Consider the following 14,501-nt stretch of genomic DNA (forward strand, 5'->3'; position numbering starts at 1 on the left):
TCTCCGGTATACCCGCCGTCAGACGCTCTAGATCCTGCTCTAACTCAGCCAGTGTCTCTGCAGCTGCATCCTGTGGGGCCGGTGCCGGTACAACTGGTTGTCTCCTCTCAAAAGCCCAGAGATTGGCCGGACGCCGTGGACCTACATCTGCATTTTGAAACATTTTACTGTCAGTTTGAGACGATATATATAAAAAGCAAAAAAAAATAGATAATTTAAAAACTTGTGAAAAATGAAAGTACCTTTGTCATCCCATTGTTCTCCCTGTGGAAGAACCATGTCCGGATCATTCCGAAAATCCATTCCGGCATAAGGAAAGTCCTGCATAGCAAAGACCTGGTTTTCCAACCAGTGAAAGTAACCATCAGGAAATCGAACAACTGCCGCGCCCTCATCAGGATGCCGGGCCATTACCACAACCCATCTCGTCAACTTAGGCTCCCGAGGATCCCCAACTGGGACAGTAAGATGCTGGGGGATCAGTATTGGAACTCTCTCTAAAGCAAAGCTCACAACCAAAGGCCCATATCCAAAGGTCTTCAATCATCCGGTCTTTGCCCTAGTCAGTTGGCCCTTCATATTGGCCAACACAGCATCGCACCAGTTGAAAATGGTGCCTTGGAAGCAATCTATCGCCATCCGCATTTGGGACCCGGTGGCATTGTGCAAGGCGGCTGCGCCGCAAAGTCTGGTAACAGTAAAGGCTATCACCATAAGTTCAGGTCGGGATATGTATTTGATTTCTATCCCCTTCTCCTGGTTTTGATTGTTGCACCACTCTAGCCGGAGGCTAGCAAGGGATTGGCCACCCGGCCTAGTCCCGGACAGAGTCAGTTTCTCGCCCCTATTAGGCAAGCCAGTGAGAAAATATATGTCGGAGGACTCTATCTCGAGCTGGTTCTCTCCGATGTAGAAACATTGATCCTGAATATTCCACCTTTCAACCAGCCACTCAAGGAATGCTACTTGGCCCCTCATGCCAGGTATGGCCCAGTATTTATACAAACCGCATGCTTTTAACGCATCAATAGAAGGTTGATGATTTATTGCGGCCAAATCAACATCCTCGTGTTCTCTTTCTCTCCAATCTAGCATGGTGAATGCCCTACACACCAAGAAACAGTAGTTAGAATTCATAATTTTAAATTTGGTTGGTTGATTTGGGAGATTGGGGTTTCAAAACATATGTTTCGCGGGGTACGCACCCCGCGTTCAGCACACAGAGTGGCGGTACGCAGCTGGGCTGAAGGCAGGCTGCGTACCCCGACCTTTTTCCTATGTAGAAAAAAGGTCGGGGCCCGCGGGTCACCCATAGGGCACCTGCGTACCCCGAGAAACATACCTCAAAACCCTAAACCCCCTAAAAAATAAAATGAAAACTGGAAATGAAATTCTAAATGGATGAAATTGAAGAGGAGGATGTTGTGGAATACCTGAAAGAGACGGCGTTCGATTCTGACGGTCGGATTCTCCGCAATGTCCACGGGAAGTTTCTTGCCAAAAGCCCTTTTCTCAGCCTTAACAGTAAAATGGTAAAAATGACATGGTAAAAAGTCTTTTTATAGGTTTTTTGGATGAATGAATGCTAAGTTTGTTTATTTTTCACCATGAAAGGATATTTTTCAATGTATTTTTGCCTATCTTAAATAGGTATGAGTAATGAGTTGTTTTTGTGCAGGACAAAAGGATTTAGAGGGAAAATTGTCATTTTTTACGAACCAAAACATCAGAGTCATCTTTTAAGCCCTTTTCTGACTCCTAAAATATGAAAAGATCGCCGAGCATTTCTTTTACACTCATTAAAACGGAATTAAAAGGCGGTCCCCTTATAGCCCTTTTCTGACCGTAAAAACAGGAAAAGATTGCTGGGTTTTTGTCGTTTCAAACTCGATACTGGAAATAAAACGACGTGTCTTTGATCGCTTTTTACTTTTCAGGTCAACGACACTAACATGAAAGTACTCCTTGGTCGCAAGATCAAGCGGTTCTCCCAGGTATTATTTTATACTTTTTCGGGCTTGGGGGACACAAATTTACGAAAAAGTCCAATCTGGAGTCTTCTTAAGTTTTTCAGACTCTCTAAAATTGAAAAACGCCGAGTTTCTCCTATACTGGACTCGTTAAAATTTCACAGTAAAGGACCTGTTCGATTACAAACAGGAACGGACCACTCCTTCTTAGGGTCCGGATCTAAACTAAGTTGGACTCATCCGAAGGATGAGCTTATAATCAAGCATATGTTATCCTCCTCAAGCTTGTTAAAAATAAAGAGGTACTTGCCAGAAATGGTGGGGGAAAAGAGAGAAGAATGAGCCTATTTGTTATCTTTTGTCTCAGAAAAAACCTTATTACCACTCTTGAACACGACACTTTTCATTCACCTGGGTTGGGAAATCCTTTGCTTCACAGTTGATCAAACCACATCGAAAGTCTTCAGCCGGGTTCCGGGGATTAACTTTGAGTCATTCGTTACCAAACCATCTGTTGTGTCGTTATGTGTTCAAGAGGTCTGCAAATAAAACTTTCATCTGCAAAATACTTGTCATCCATTTTGACCATCCCTGAGTCAGTCCTTACAGCAATATTTCTTCAGCTTGAACTATGGTTTCGTGTTGCAGGCTTGCCTAAAACGGGTCGCTTTCTATCGACATTAGCACATTATCTAGAAAGATGACTTAGAGATCGTCAGTACCTTGAAGTCTGCATGCATCAATGGCAGGTTTCTCGCCTTTGACGTCAGTTTACATCATTGACTTTCGATCGAAGGATTCCGTGAAATGTTCGACATCAACTCATTCATTCACACCTCATGGATTGTACTGGGTACTTTGAGAACCATTGACATTACTGGTGGTCTCTCTCACACTTGTTAACAGTTTACATCATCGACTGGTAATCAAGTGGTTTCTACCATGTTCGACATCAACTCATTTATTCACATGGCTAGAATCGTACCAATTCGGGAAGTAGAAATGAAGACCCTAGATCTAGTTTCCACCATCCAGGCTGCGAGGAGTTTTGTATTCATTATCTAGTAGACTAATCATAAACAGATGGCTGCGTCCATACTGTGTCTACAGAAAGTCTATGATTATGATGTATTGCAAGATCATTCCTGTATCAGAATAGTTAGTCTGTTAGTTAAAGTTTTGATCTGAGTATGGGAATGCCTACCTCAGTGATGATATAATCTTATACATGTATTTTGTGTTGAAAATTGCAGGTTCTGACCAGGCTCTCCACAAGATAATCCTTGAAATGATAAAGCGCTTCACCCTTCCTAGATAATACAAAACCCTAATCTACTACAGGCTTCACACTTTAGGGGGCAATCTGTTACACTAAAAAATGTCACTATGGCTATTTACAGTTAGTATGGCTCTATCAACAGTCATGCTATCCTCCTGGGCAAGTCTTATGCCTCTGCTCTCCATGTCAAACTCCAAAAAAGAGAGAAAATCTTTGTAAATGTGTTTATCTTTGGGTACGCAGATTCTCTCGGCCTTACCTGCGTATACGCACCTAATGTTCACAAAAACTGCGTACTTGTACGCTCTGTATGTAAAGGGGTAGCTGCGTACCCCTGTAAAGGTCAAAAGGTGCAAGTTTCACTCCAAAAAAGTTACTTGTGGTCATTTCTAGAGGCTTCTAGAAGTATGTTTGACGTGTATCAAGCGCCTCCAGATGGTTCATGTACCCCTACCAAAGAGGAACTTATCCCATCAATAAGGGAGCTATCCCATCCAAAGAGGGGATTATCCCATTGATGGTGGACCTGATTAACTTCCTCTTGAGCACTATAAATATAGGCATTGGGCCAGAAGGAGGAGAGGTTGAAAGCTAAACATTTCTAAGGGTAGATGCTGCTGGAATTAGGACTCCCATTTAGAAGCTTGTGAGGAGAGATTGTCATCTTTGCTTGTTCTATTTTGGAAGTGGGTGAGCTTTGTCAAAGTAAAGGAGAACTCTTGATGGACCCTGGGAGGGACTTGCACAACACCAAGGCTCAGGTTGTAATTGTTCCTTTTGTTTCCTATTAATGCAAATGAGTCCATTCTTCTCAATAACTTGTTATTTATGAGTTGTTTCATGTACTCCTTGGTCTATATGTTAAATATGTTTTATTTTATGAGATTATCAAGTGCTATTTAATCATTTGATTGTTAGTGAATGCAGGTTTCGAAGTGAAGGAGGAGCTCATCCGGATCAGCGAGACTGGACTACTACAACAGCGTTGGACTACAGGTAGGATCTAAACACTTGATTTCTTGTATGGTAAATGCATGTTTAGAGAAGGATTGCTCTTGTTTGTCTTGTTTGTCACTAGAGAGTCTTAGACTCCTAGGGAGGTTGGTTGTGTCTGCACTATCGACTCTTTCCGCCTGACAAAAACCCATGAGATCAATGGTGGTGCACAAAATTGACAGTGTTATTTAAAAAAAAAAAACTAATGGCTCTCTTCACATCATTCTTCTATAACTCATTTTTTCGGCCACATGCATCATATTTTCCATTAATGGAGTTATAAGAAATAAATAATAATTTTCTCTCTAATTTCCCCTCCCATTTCGTGTTTTACCAGAGATTAAACTTAGTTGTTTTTTATTCAAGACCTATAGTCCAATACAAAGAAAAATATATCATGTCAAAATTTATTCATATGCGTATATATTACACGAAATGATATATCCTTGAATTTTTGACACGCATGATTGTTTTCATTCGATATTATAATCCCCATACCTATTTTCTCTATTTTGTGTCTCTCTCTACATTTTGAATATGATGTAGGCCTCCCTCTTTGACAACTCATTTTTTGTTCTCACATCATATGTGTGTGTGTGTGCGTGCGCGTGCGCGCGCGCGTGTTGTGTGTGTGTGTGTGTGTGTGTGTGTGTGTTCAGTGATTCAGGTTCATATATCAATGGTTTATGTAGATAATAATATTAAAAAATAGAGTTCCTAATATTTACATATATGGGTTAACCATGTCAATATTCCAAGCAATAATTCCCTTCCCTTCTAATCTCTTCCATCTATTTGTTATTTGACACAAGCAATTAATTATTTCATTAATACAAAGAAACTAATCTTTATCATTTGTGAAATAACATTGTCAATTTGTTTCCAATATGAGCTTCTTCAACAAGAATAGAGGAAGGGACAATAATTCATGGGCACTTACAATTTATTGTTGGTATGTTTATGGATGTTTTTGAGTTATTATTGCTAACATACTTAGTTACGATGATGATGTTACTTCAATTTCTATTGGATACTTTACACTACACATAGATGTGGATGTTTATGATGATCTATTTTTAGTATGGGTCTTGTTTGAAGGGAATGATTCATGATTATATATAGAAGGATGTGTTTATACATAGTACTTATTATGATAGCATACATGGACAGTGAATATGGAGAGACAAGGGATAATGGGAGGCACAATGGTTTAATATTTTATGTTATGATCTGTGTTTGATGGTTGGTCATGTGGCTTATTTATTTATATTTGAAGAAAAGGAAGTTATAAAATGAAATTGAATAGGAACAAGGGTCTCACTTACTAGAGTAAAAAATTTAAAACTAAAAAGGAGATTTCATAAACTAGTTTATCAACCATTGCCTTTAGAACATCCCCCGTCCTACTTTTTAATCAACCAGATTAGAAAAAAAATTAAATATGATATTTAATCAAGGGAGCTTCCCAACTATTTTGGATCCCTTCAAAATAATGAAGGATCTATAAAGGAAGGGAGAGAGAACTGTTAAGATATCCTTATTTCGCTAAGGGGCGGAAAACTAAGTGACTCCATTAATATTTCCAAGGAAATTTTCAAAAACAGGCTGCCCCTTTTCACACTTCCACAAAGTATTCTGGTATTTTTTCATTCTTGTTTGTTCTTGAGCTATTATATATAGTTTCATTTACATTGCAGTAGTCTGTGATAAGATTGGTCAAAATCTTTCATAGAAGTTTGCCTTTCATGATTTTGGTTGTAATTTTTATCATTAATAATATTAATAATTGTTTCACAACTTTATTGCTTTGAATATCTTTGTTTTACAATTTATTTCAATTTAGTAGTTTCTCTTAGTTTCTTATTATGTATTGTAGCTTATGCTCTACATAATTTAGGGTCTTCAAGCCCAAATTCTGATTAGCTCACTACTTCAACTAAATCTGATTTATATTTTCTGTTTATTTTTTTACTTATTTATCATGTGCTTGTTGTAAATGATGTATTAAAATGTATATATTTTTATTTTATTTGTTGATGAAAATTATTCTTTATATATATTTGCATTATAAAATGCAAGAAAAATACAAAACACAAGAAAACATAAACCTGTAGTTGTGAATTTTGAGCACATTTTCTCATTATCTTGTTGTGATAACAAGATTCAAGGAGTTGGTTTGTTAAAATCTGATAAACTTAAAAAAGCATCAACATATTTTGGCAACCATACTTGGGAGTGAATTAGTTTCTATCTCCTTAGTTTTTCATCTTATAAAGCATGCACAACTCTTTCCAATTCTTGGTCAAATGCTTGCCTTGGCTTCTTTACTCCATCTTTGTTGCCTTTCCTTCCGAGTATTCCCAAGACCATGTTACCAAATTTCTTGATTTATTTCAATCAGAAAGAGTTTACAATCTTCATATTACCTCCAATTTTTTTTCCTTATGTCCTTTGGAGAGGTAGGAGATTAGAACCCTAGTCTTATTTTCCTTTCTCTTTTTGAGAAATTCATCAATTTTCTTTCCACATTTTGAATATTGGTGTAGCTTTTGTGAGAGTATCCATGACCCTGCAATTTGTGCAATACTCTCTGAAGCGAAGAGACAATAAAGACTAGAGAAGGAAAAAGAAATCACTCATGATGGATGGGAATATATAGGTTTTGAAATTGTGACTCCTAATCCATGTGAGGAGGTTGTTCCTGGTCCATTCCTAACTGAACCTGAAGCTCTATTTTATATTTATCCATTCAATGACCTTCTCTTCCAAATAGATATTGAACATCAAAAAAGCAATGATAATATCGATCCTAAACTTTTCATATGTGATGATAGTCATGATCTTAAAGCTTATCTTCACTCCCTTCATCCCAATGATAATGTTATTTTGACAATACGGATTAAGATAGGCCTAACCTTAGTCACCAAGAATGCTTTCATGATATGGATGAAGAGACATTCCTTAATGACTCTCCTACATATGATGATGACCTTGGTTCTAAGGTTATTTTTGACCCTCTTTGTCCTAGTACCAACATTATATATGATAAGTTTGATGAAGATGAGGCGAACCTTCATGGTCAAGAAAATTTTCATGATATGGAAGATAATGAATCCTTACTTGAACTCCTTGAAGAAAGCCTTTATTATGAAGAACCAAGTCTTAACTGTGAAATCCCCTATGATGACATGGGATACAATTGATTTCTCTTAAACGAACATGAAGGAAAAGTCTCTTCTCTAAATATTGAAAATGATTTCTACTCCCAAGATAAAGGTGATGAAATATTCTCTAATGAAATTGAGAAGGAAGACTTTGTTCTTGAAATTGGAGACACTTATTTAGTTTGATCTATTGAAACATGCCATGCATCCATCACACCTTTGGTTTGTGAGGCAAAGCATGACCATGACTACATTAATACTTCCCTTGATGTGAGCCTTGAGCTTGTTGCACATTATTCTTTTTATCCAACTAGTATGGTTTGTGCATGCAAATGTACACTTGTGGGTTGGCATGTTATGTGTTGTGGCCAATAGTATTTTTGGCTTCTTGTTAAGCCCAAGTTTTTCCCACTCACACTGGTTGGTTGGCATAGTGGTTGTTCTTGTAGAATTTCCTGCAAATTCCTTACAAACCTACCTCTGAGATCTATGTAGAAAATCTGACTGTAGATTAACTCGAGAATGCAATATACCAAACCAAAATACTATAATCTACTTCTACTATCAAACTTGTGGAAGCTTAAAGACCGAGCTGAATCAGAGCTAAACACATATAACCATAAGAATAAGAATCAATGCACATGAAACACAGAAAATACTCAGGGGAAAGCGTCAACTAAAAACCCCACTATCTATGTTATCATACAAGGTGGAAATACATTAGAATTATACAAAGCCTTAGCTCTCATAGCTAGCCATCTCTCAGTACAATCCTACTGGATGCTCATAGGCAAACAAGGCTTCTCACAAACCTTCTCCTCTGCCCTCCAAGCCTCCTATTTCGTTGCGATGTTTCTCCTGGGTGATCCTACTATTACAAAGTGTAACACTGATAACTCACACTGATCTCATACCCTGTAAACCTGCACAATCCTCAAGGAACATTGTTCCTTCTGCATGGATGAGTTTCCTTTATAGGAAAGCACATGCAATTGATAGTAACCTGTCCTTGACATTTAGCTCAAATGTGTCTTTCTCTAAATATACATGTGTGAGTTAATGATGAGAGAATCTTCAATTATCTGGAGTACACTAGTTGGATGCATGCATGCATTAACTGACTGAACTCACAATTATTTCCTCAAATAGTTTGGAACTAATTTAACTGGACTTAACTCAGTAAACTGAACTAACTAATTATAACTCAAATATAACTCAATCTTATCTCCTTAATTTAAGGGATAACTGTTGGATGACTTCACAAAGACTTCTAACTTGAATTTCTCCAACTAATTAATCCATAATGAATTAATTAATTATTTTTCAAGTAGCTTGTGAGACTAAATTCAAATTTTAATTCACAATTTTAATTCAAGGACAAATTAAAATTGGAATAGATGGATTCTATTTTTATCATTTCTTGTTGCTATTTTCAACACTCCCTCTCAACAAGAAAGGAATTCAACTCGATCCCGATCCTGAACCTTTGTAATGTTCTACATGCAACACTTCTCTCAAGTTTTGTTGCTCCAACAACTCCAGAAACAAAAAAAAACATCCAACCTGAATCCGTATGATGCATCTGTCAACAAAGTCCTTGATTTCTATTGCCTCTGTCAACTGAAAACTTTGCGCTTTGGCTGACTCTGCCTTTCTGCACTGTTTTCAATCCTTCCCTACGCTCTTTAGTATCTAACTACTCTAGCCTCTTTCACATTGATCTCTGACTGCATCAATACCACTGATTCCTCCCGCTACTATGTACTTTGGGCTCCCGTAGCAAGGTACGATCCATGAGATAAAACCTCTCAATGGACCCTGACCAATTTCAGACTTCTTGGGACTATCACTTCACATCACCCCACCTCACACCTAAAGGTATGGATGCATGTGATCCCTCTTCTGACTCTAATTATGGCTCCTCCACAATTGTCTGAGACTTCTTCTGGGACTACATTCTGAGAGGTAATTTACTCTCCCTTTCAACCACCAAGTCTCTAACATTTGCCTTGCTCCTCAAGGCTTTGCATTCATCTTGAACCTCAAGAGAATATAGGTTCTTAACTCGTGAACCAATCTCTTTCACCTGTCTCATGGTGACGTGTCTAAGGAAAACCTTTCCCTTACTAAAGTCAACATTGTAGCCTTTGTCCTCCAACATCACGACCAATACCAAGCTCTTCTTCAGTCCAGGCACATACTTCACATCTTTCAAGGTGATAAGAGCTCCATGTTCCCTATGAAAAGCAACCATGCCCACTCCTAAAACACTATACTTTCCGTCATCACCTATCTCTATCTGCATCTTGAGGTATTTCTCCTCCAAGGCATTGAATACACTTTTATCACCAGTCATGTCGAATGAGGCTCCACCATCAAGATACTAAACACAACCATCATCGATGACACCATGCATGCAATGAGGGTAAAGTCCATTTGGAACTGAGAGGCTAATGCCTCACCTTCCAATCCTTCCGAGGATCCCTTCTTGGACTTCTTCGATGGGCAATTAGTCACATAATGTCCCATCTCAATATTTTTTTTTTAAAGTATGATATGAATTTGATTTGCACCTGCAACCCCGAACTTCAAACTTTGAATTCTCTTCTCCGCATACTGTTCACAGCTCCAATAAACTAGTCTCTGACACCATGTGGAATTTCCTACAAATCTACCTCTGAGATCTATGTAGAAAATCTGACTGTAGATTAACTCGATAATGCAATATACCAAACCAAAATACTATAATCTACTTCTACTATAAAACTTGCGGAAGCTTAAAGATTCAGATGAATTAGAGTTGAACACATATAACCATAAGAAGAAGAATCAATGCACATGAAACAAAGAAAATACTCAGGGGAAAGCCTCAGCTAAAAACCCCACTATCTTTATTATCATACAAGGTGGAAATACATCAGAATTATACAAAGCCTTAGCTCTCACAGCTAGCCATCTCTCAATACAATCCTACTGGATGCTCACAGACAAACAAGGCTTCTCACAAACCTTCTCCTCTGCCCTCCAAGCCTCTTATTTCCTTGCATTGTTTCTCTTGGGTGATCCTACTATTACCAAGTGTAAAACTAATCACTCACAGTGATCTCACACCTTATAAAATTATGCAATCCTCAAGGAACCTTCTTCCTTCTACATGGATGAGTTTCCTTTATAGGAAAACACATGCAACTGATAGTAACCTTTCCTTGACATTTAGCTCAACTAGGTCTTTCTCTTAATAGACATGCATGAGTTAATGATGAGAGAATCTTCAGTTACACTAGTTGGATGCATGCATGCATTAACTGACTGAACTCACAATTAGTTCCTCAAACAGTTTGGAACTAGTTTAACTGGACTTAACTCAGTAAACTGAGCTAACTAATTACAACTCAAATATAACTCAATCTTATCTCCTTAATTAAGGGATAATCTCCTTAATTTAAGGGATAATTGTTGCATGACTTCACAAATACTTCTAACTTGAATGTCTCCAACTAATTAATCCATAATGAATTAATTATTTATTTTTCAAGCAACTCTTGAGACTAAATTTGAATTTTAATTCATAATTTTAATTCAAGGACAAATTAAAATTGGAATATCTGGATTCTACTTTTATCATTTCTTGTTGCTATTTTCAACTGTTCTTACCTAATTTCCACCCAACGAACCCTTAATATTGGACATAAGATTCAAGATGCATTTTTATATGCTCAATTTCATCATCTATGATTATTAGTCAAACTTGAAGTCTTAAATATGTACATACATAAAAACACACAAAATAAAATGATTTCCTTCTTTTTTACATTTTCTTGCAACATCATGTCATGCTTTGCTTTATTTTTATGTTATGTTGATCACTTTTATTCTACAATTTTGAGTTTTTTTACCTCTAGTTTTGCTTTCGTCACATGTTTCATTATTTTGTTACTTCATGCAATTTATGCCTCCTTTATTTTTCTCCTTTATCTATCTTGTATATGTATTTATAATTCGATGTGTGGCTTTTCTTCTGCGATTTGTTTTGCCACTACTAGTTACTATTTCTTTATCTATGCAAGGGAAAGAGACTATTGGAAACAAATTCTTTTCCAAGTATAATGTTTTGAGGTTGTTGCTTTTCTGAAAATTATAAGTTGACATTATAACTTTCTATAGCAATAAGATTTTACAGGAAGCTAGAAACCTGTGATCCTTATCTTCAAATGGGTCATTTTGGTTTTGTTAAAACCTTATGATTAACTCCATAATAAACCTCAAGGTATTATTTTTGCATCCCGCTTCTTGAAGGCCCTACTTCATATCCTCATGACAACCTGTAGCCTACTCTTCTTGTTAATATTCACTATTCTATGTTGTTACAATTACTTTAGCCCAATTCTTAAATTTAATTAGAAATCAATTTAATCTTCTAGTAATCAATAGAAATTGTAGATATAATAGTAAATGAAATAGATAATAAGAGACAATTAGAAGCAATGAAAAGGGACACTAAGATTGGTCAAACACCACGGAAAATCCACATAAGGGGGCAACCCTTTCAAAATTTTCTTCTTATTAGATTGTCATAAAATTTTCAGTAGAGAGTACAATAACACAATCCAACAATGAGTCGAATTCAACCTTTGACTACCCAAATATTCAAACCAATATCCAAAAAATGATGAGCCTCAAAAAATCAGTTCTAGTCAACTATCAAAGTCGTAATTCTTTCCAAGTCAACAGTCAAAAACGTTCTCCAAGAGCTCTGTTAATAGTCAACAAATTCGACCTTCAATCATGGTCAAACAAAAGTTAAAATAGTCTCAATCCAAGTGGTCAAACTTTTTCAATAGAGAGAGACTCCCTACGGACAAGTTCTATAGTCAATCTTGTGGTCAACATAGGTCAAAGTTCTAGAATGCCTCAGTTCTTATGCCAAACAATGTGTCCTGGCAAAACAAAATTTCTACAAAAATATCAAAGTCAAAACATGCCCAAAACATTGAGTTCAACATTGGTCAAAGTCTCCCAAAAAAAGTCAACGCATAAATTTCAGAGCTACCTTAAAGACCCTCACACGTGTGAAGTCAACCTGTAATATTCAGTGTTGTACGAACGAATGAGAAGAGGAGAGAGAAGAATGATGTGTTAATGATGATGCCAAATGAGGTGTGCCTTAACTTGTATTTATATGTATTAGAGGGGTGCCAAATTTGTTTTTCGGTCGAATTGGAAGTTTGTGCCATTATGGGTTTTCCCCTCAAAAATACATTTTTCATTAGCCAAATTGAGTTATTCCATGGGAAATTTTGTGTCTCTCTAAATGAGGAATTTTTTCCAATGGAGGGAATTTATCCCTTAGCTACCAAATTAACACTCCCTCTTAGCTATGGAAAAATTTCCAATTGAAAAACATGTCCCATATCATATGTGTCATCATGATCAAGTCAAATGTCATCTCTTCTCATCTCTGCTCATCTATTGAACATCCATTAATATAAAGAAGAAGAATTTGACACCATAGGGGAGTTCAAGCTACAACCCTCTATCCAATAAGAATAGGCAAGATCCATCTACGAACAAGGATCACATCCATCTTGTTGTTTATTCAACAAGCGAGACAAACTTGCCATATAAGGTAGATATCACATCCATCCTATCATCTAGTGACAATTGGGTGAGATCCATCTAACAACAAGGATTATCCATCCTGTTGTCTTGTCAATAGGTGAGACCAAACTTGCCATATAGGGCAGAGATCACGACCATCCCAATGTCTGTTGATCTTCCGAAGTTGACCCTAAAGAGTTAAGTGGTATAAGACCTGCATCCTCTATACTTGAGGAATATACCACTTTCTATGCAAGGATCACACCATCTCAAGTCATCTCAACCCATTGGAAAAATGGGGAGGACATCCCAATAAGCCCTTCTTGTGGGTAGGATCCATACTTGGTTATATCTTGTCAATCATGATTGGGGAGATACAAAAATTTCCATAAATGATAAGGATCACACATACCCTATGGTGAAAATAGGTGAGATACTACTTACCACAAAGGGTAAGGATCACATCCATCCTATTTTCTTGAGATATCTCAACACTAGGAGCTATCAAGCTGAATTCCTCTCTATGTGAGCTCAAATAGGGGGGAAGAGCATAAATTAGTGTTCTCGATCAATCTGACCCAGCTTACCTGGGATGGTCACATCCATTAATCCATGATGCTCTCTAAAGACCAAGAACTTCCCTTCTAATAAATCCTTAGCAAGTATGTCTATTTTCTATGCATCGGTCGATATGTGATGGAGTCTTACAACTCCTTTCTGTACCATTTCTTGAATGTAGTGGTACCTGATCTCAATGTGCTTGGACTTGTCATGAAATATAGGATTCTCTACCAATCAGATCCAACTCTTGTTGTCAAAATAGATCATTGTAGTGTCGATGACTTGCTAAAATATCTCTCCAAAGAGATTTCTTAACCAAACTACCTCACAACTAGCCATGCTAGTAGCAATGTATTCTGCCTCAGTTGTGCTTAAGGTTAGAAAATTTTGTTTCCTAGTCATGAAAGATATCATAGAAGATCCCAAGCTAAAGTATCCCCCTGATGTGCTCTGCCTATCAAAAATGTTTCCATCCCAACCAACATCAGTATATGTATGCAATCATACATCTCTTATAGAATATCTTAGACCAAGGTTAATAATCCCATGCAAATATCTCAGAATGTGTTTGGAAACAACACAAAGTGCATGGAGGGGATCAGTCATGAATTGGCTCAAGGCTTTCACTACAAAGCATATTTTCAAATGGGTGTTCACAAGGAACATCAATTCCCCAATGATGTAGAATTGATTAACCATTAATGATTTGAATGTTCACTGAAAGTGCGGAAATCGAGAGAACTGCTTCAGAAGAAAGACTTTACGACAGTTGATAAAACATAAGTAAGATGCATAACAGAAGTGAAAACAACATCAACACAGTAATACCGGACAGCAAAATTGATTACAAAGTATGTCCCTGATGGACTACGTCTCTGTGTCTACTTTCAAGATGGGCAACCGCTTTATTAGGATTGAAACCAAGGAGGTCAA

Source organism: Pinus tabuliformis, chromosome J, assembly GCF_031772625.1.
Source record: "Pinus tabuliformis cultivar Carrire ecotype Pingquan chromosome J, CPIR1, whole genome shotgun sequence".
Taxonomy (NCBI): domain Eukaryota; kingdom Viridiplantae; phylum Streptophyta; class Pinopsida; order Pinales; family Pinaceae; genus Pinus; species Pinus tabuliformis.